This window comes from Pongo abelii, chromosome 11, assembly GCF_028885655.2.
Source record: "Pongo abelii isolate AG06213 chromosome 11, NHGRI_mPonAbe1-v2.0_pri, whole genome shotgun sequence".
Classification (NCBI taxonomy): domain Eukaryota; kingdom Metazoa; phylum Chordata; class Mammalia; order Primates; family Hominidae; genus Pongo; species Pongo abelii.
This window is the reverse complement of record NC_071996.2, coordinates 92525069-92531323: the sequence shown is the minus strand read 5'-3', so window position 1 is coordinate 92531323 and position 6255 is coordinate 92525069.

Below are 6255 nucleotides of genomic sequence, written 5' to 3'. Positions count from 1 at the left end.
TATGTTAGGAAGATATTGAAATTTCTTTAAAAACTATTATTGCAATTCACATTTTTAAAACTTTAATTAGCATTTTATAAATCAGCATCCTTGAAGAAAATTTAGTTAGCCCTGTTCAAAGGTTGAGGCTGCATAAAGCCTTCTTGTATTTGAAGAATCAAAGCCTCAGAACGTTTAAATTAATCTTTTTGTTTCTGTGTATATAATATATGCTCATTATAAAAGTAATACATGCTCATTATATAGAAAAACATTAAGAGGAAAATAATAACCATAAATACTGTTATTGAATCACAATTTTGATTAATCTGATCTTAGGGACCAACTATTGCCTTAATTTACAAATGAGGAAATAGAGCTTAGATAGAGGTCAAATAAGTTGCCCAAAGACACAAAGCTGCTTATTAGCAAAGATGGAACTCTTTCTCCTGATTTCTAATCCGAAGCTTGTTTCTGATGTACCATGCTGCCCATTTTCTTTTCAAACCCTGATCTTTTGTGTTCAGCCCCTTAAGTTCTCCTTAACTCAATTCCTTTTCCAAACCCATAGTACATCAAATCACCAACCCCTATCACTAAAAACCTTCCCTACCTCCAGAGGGACACACACATACAGGCAATGGACCTTTGGGGTTGATGTGATGTACAATGTCCTTGATCAAAGACGTTGTACAATCACTAGAGGATTAAGTGAGAAAATATGAAAGCACATTGAAAACTGAAAAGACCTGTGCAAATATTCTTCTTCTTTTTGGTAGAACATTTTCTAAATATAAAAAATGATTCTCAAAAATACATTTCTTCTGGTACCATAGAAAAACTCATCTTCTATACTAAATAATAAATCTGTATCTAATGCTGCTTTATAAATAGCTTAAAAATAACCTCCTTCATATTGTAAAATCTATACTTCTCATGTCCCCTTTAAAATTTTATCACCTATTTCCCTGTACAGTGCCAAGAAATTCCTTTTGACTATTTTTGAGATAAAATATTTTTATAAAGTTCCAACTCCCACATCTTTTAATACTGATTACAAAATTCAGTAGTAATCAGTCTGAAAATAAACATGGAAAACCTCCAAAATATTTCATTTTTACTTAGTTTCCTCTTGTCATATCTCAAAGTATAAAACTGAGCTTTGGGTTGTTTGTTCGTCTTATGGACAGACAGTGCTCTGGAAGCGGAGCTAGACTATCACCTGGATTCGGGCAGCAGGCTTCACACTGACACCCTCCAACAGCCCCTGGTATTAAGTGGTTCCCACACAACCAAGAGGGCAGTGGTACCTCCCACCACTACTGCCCTGGTTTTATGCGGGCCTCCACCATCAGTGCTAAGTTACTTCTAATGTCTTTTTCGTACTTGAGTACCTGTCATCTTTAAGGAGCTGGTAGGGAGGAAAAGCCATATTTATGCTTATTGGCATCACCTGTGTTGTTCCAAGCTTATTAGACAGGTAAGAGACAGAATAACAAAGCAAAAAGAACAAAGGCCTTGCAATCAGACAAGTCTAGGCTTGAATCCCAGCTCTGCCCCTCTCTAGCTGAGTGACCTCTAGTGAGTTGTTTAACCTCTCTGAGTCTCAGTTCCTTATATGTACGCTGAGGATAATATCAGTATTATTTCATAGGGCCGTTGTGAAAATAAAATAAGATAATATCTGATAAGCACCTTGTGTCATAGCTTCCACTTGTATAGTGCTCCAAATATATGGTGTCTATTGTTATATATGTTGATTCAATGTAGATAACACTGCAATGAAATATTTCTGACACACATCCTTGGGAGGGGCCTTCATACTGTATTTTTAACTTTTCTTCAATGCTGATACAATTACTGTAGCCAGTATTTCCTAATTGCATCAGAGAAGAGGGCTTTGTCCAGGTCACATGATAAAAGTCTTTATAGTTCTAGGATTTTCCTTATTACACTATTGTGTGAGCACAAATTAAGGACCCAAGACTAAGGATATTGTCTAGGGATTTTATGACTGAGAGACATCATTATATTTTACTATGTTGCACTCATAATTGACATGCTGTAATAATTGGGTATTTTGTGAGACTTGATAACGGAAAAATCAGTAGTATGGAAGTAGTATTTACTAGAAAAAAAAACAAAATAGAAGAACAAAGACAAAGATCATACCACTAAGAGGTTGGGGTGGGGAGGGAGCTGGAAACAGGGACTCTTGCACTGGAAACATGAACTATGTCCTAAACAAAACATTAAGGAACTCTGAACTTTTTGACAGCAGCGCAAAATGCAAACTTCATGAATATAAGTTTATGGCCAGTTTAGTAGGGATCAGCTTCAAGGTGCTGCTTAGAAACAGTGTAGAGTGTCTGAAAAGGAAGATTGAAGATATGAGAATGTGTTAACAGGAACTCTGCTTAGATGGATAAGGTGTTCTGTGCTGTCTTCTGTGAGGGGCTTGCAATCAAACTGCAGTTGAAAATGGCATCGAGAAGACCAGCTAAAATAACTGAACACTTGGGAAATCCATCCCTGTTTATACAACCTGAGGAAGGCAAGGCTGAGCAGCATCTGGAGAATGTGAAGGGGATACTGTTGTGGTGACACCAAGCATTTGTTTTGCGCTTTAATGAATTCAGACAGAATACGGGAGAACAGACTTGACATCGTAACATGAGAGAGTTAGATTAGACAGCAAAAGTAACGATCCACGGCAAAAGTTAAGAGACTGAAATATTTATTAAATAGAATTTTATGTATTTTCTGGCTGTATATGGAGAAAACTAAACAGTTAACTTAGTTCCATGTTTTAGTTTCCAGTCAGCGTAATGAACAAGACTTCTCTTTTTTTCTTCCCACAGTCTCTTTCTATTTGATTAAGATCTCCTGAGACTACATTTGGCCTACATTTATCTCAATCAATACCATTATTGAAAAATGGCACTTTCCTTTTAAGAATATATATATATTTAATCAAGGTAAAATTTGCATAACATAAAATTCACCACTTGAGCCATTTTGGTGACTTTTATTATTTCACATTGTGACAAAACCATTGCCACTATCTAGATTCAGACAATTTTCATCACCCCAAAGGGAAACTACATACCCATAAAGCAGTCACTACCTATTCTTCTCTCCTCCAAGCCTCTGAAAACAACCAATATGCTTTCTGTCTCTGGATTTGCCTTAGGAGTATATTTCTTTTGGAATCTTCCAAATTCTGTATTTAATTTTTCCAACTAGAAACTGTAGACTAGTGTGTGTGTGTGTGTGTGTGTGTGTGTGTGTGTGTGTGTGTGTGTGTATGAGAGAGAGGAAGCAAGAGAGCACCCCCAATGAGAGCCAGCATTCATAAGAAACTTCGCAAGGTCAAATCTATTTGAAATGTTCAAACAAAATGAAGACCTGGGAGGATATTTATCTTTCAATAGGATGTCTGTAATTTAAAGTAGATGTTGAACTTAAACTTCTCAAGAGCCATTCATTCATATTATAGAAATATAAAACCGTTCTTGAAATTTGCCTGTAACACTGAGAAAGATTTTTGAATGGAAACGTGGCTTTATAGCTCCTAAGTTAATGTAAAAAGGTTCACATCCAACAGAAGCACAGTCCTGGATTGGAGCCCTTCCTGTAATAGTTGGTGATAACCCTATTACTTTTTTTCTTCAGAGCAGTGGAATAGTGACCATTATTTATTCTGCCTTTGTCCTGGTGAGCACATCTGATATGGCAGAGGAAACTGAGGATGCCTGGCCGGTAAGTGAAAAGGCAACTTAAAAATGAAATGATAAAACCGTTTTTATTTCCCAACCATAAACACTTTAAATGAATTTTAAATAGCCATATACATTTTATTCTGGCTGGGATTTTTAAAAAGTTGGTTAACCTAGTTACAAACTTTAAAAAATGTTGAAAATTAATTGGCAAATGGTCTTTAGGGTATCTACTATTTTTTGTAAACTGACTTAAAACTTGCATGACTTTCTTAGATTAAATTGATGGGAATGTTGTATAGTCTGTGTTCTCAAAAACATATATATGACTTTTGGAAGAAATCTTAATTTTCAACTGGTCAAATGTTTTCTCAGAAGGAGGAAGAGCCCGAAGGGTCTTGTGATTAAAGCGGTGCTTTGTAACCTAGCATGTCAAAGCCAAAAGAGTTCTGTAATTTTGCACTTTCTGAATAGTTTGAGGATTTTTATTCCATTTTCATTTTCAATTTCTTTCCATTTCATAAGCCCCAACTAACATATCTCAACTATTCTCATTAATTAGGATTTAAGATTCCCCTTCCACAGCTCACTCACTGGTTTTAATGTCATGAACCTTGCTTGTTTTCTTTCCAAAGTATCTTTCCTACTTGCTTCACTGCGATATCCCATTTGTTCTTTATAACATTCTCTCAGTTTTGGCTTCTGGGGACTCCTTGGTGACAATGGAGAACAGAGACTCCATATCACATTTTGAGGTATATGCTGACTTAGCCACTCTTTCCACAAATACTTCTCAAACAGTGTCTACGGGAAGTAATTTTTTTTTTTTTTTTTTTTTTTAACCAACCGAACTTTTAAAAAGCCACCTGGAAGTTGGGGACAGCATGACACTCCTTCTTATAATATGTAATAATTAATGTAAAGCACTTGGAGGTCCTTGTTGCTGAGACACACTCTGACAAATGTGCAAACTATCATTATCCTTTGTGCCTTGCTTGAGGACCTGTCAAAAAATTCATCTCTAATAAGGGATCGCCATAAAGTGGAGGGGTTTATTTACCAGTTCACTCCTTCACTTTAGTTCACTCATCTGAGTATACTTTGGCTTATTCTCAAGGATGCATGTATAAATGACCCTATTCTCCACGGTCAGCAAACCAAAACCTCTCTAAATTGGGAGAAAGAACTTGAATGTCGTGTGAAAGAAAGGAAAAAAGAGGGCTTGAAAAGGAAAAAAAGCAGTGAAAAGCAGTAGTTAAACTGTAACCCCTATCTCTACTCACCAGACCACATCCCAACCGAATCCAGCTGCACCCAACCCGTAGACCTTTGGGGCTCCTGATTGAGAGTGCAGATACAGGGCACATACTCATTTGTGGCTCCCTTCACTACTGGGTGTCAGTCTGGCCTGTGCTCAAGGTGTGGCATCTGGTTGGAGTTTCAATATGTAGGATCCACTCCCAGGGTTTTGGTGAGATTGAGAAGGGTAAGGTAACCTACTGGCAAAAGGGGCTGGTATGCCCCAGGGGTTGGTTTGGCACAGCAGGATTAAAACGAAGTCAACCAAGGCTAGAGTCTGGTGTTCTTTAGTCATTCACCTCACCCTCCAGGAGGCCACCGAATGGCTTTATCTGGACAGGGACAGATCCAGGGACACAACTGGGATAACCGGTATTCCTGGTAAGCCTGTCACTGGGGCATTTGGAGGTTAGGTGGGGAAGGGACGCGCGCGTGGGGGCGGGGTGAGAGGGTACAGAGGGAGAAGGAATGATGGTGAAGGGCTTGCTGGGGCTGCAGCATCCTCATTCTGTCTCCAGGACGGATTTGGAAGCCCCAGTTTGGGGATACGGGTAGGTCTGTAACTCGCTGCGGGACTTCACCTTTGCAAGCCTCCGTTTGCTCCTCTCAAGAGGGATGGACTCTGATCTTTGCACCCCCTTCCTGCCCTTTGATTCTGGTTCTTTGAGGGAAGCCCTGCTATGCAGTCCGGGGAAGGAAAGGCATTCTCTGCCGCAGGCGGGCCGGAATGGGAAGGCCAGGAAAGCGGCCTCTGTGGCATGAATTATATTTATTTAGATACCTGTATTAAAAATTATTTTCGTTAAAAAAGGAATCCCCACCCACCAAGCTCGGGCTGGAGCTTTGCACTGCGACCGTCCAGCGGCCGCCCTTTCCCTGAACGGCGGGGTAGCCGGTGCGCAGCGCTTTCTTCCAGCACCTGACGCTTGGTTTCGCGCAGAATCTCCCTACGCCGCCCCGCCGGCTCCACGCGCTTTTCTCCTTTTCCCAGCCCCACGGCCGCCCCCCGAGGTTGCCCTCGCGGCTTCCCGGAGAGCAGGAAAACCCGGGGAGTGGAACGGGTCGAGGCGAAGGTCCCCGCAAGCCGCGCAGGGTGTCTGCGGCCGGTTGGACGCTTGCGCCCGGGGCGGGCGACTCCTCCCGGCAAGGGCGCGGGGACGCCCCGGCGCGCAGGGTTGACGGGAGCTCGTCTCGCGCCGCGGGGACGCCCGGGCGGCCCTGAAGGGGACGGGGCGGCCCCAGTCGGAGGTCGCAGGGA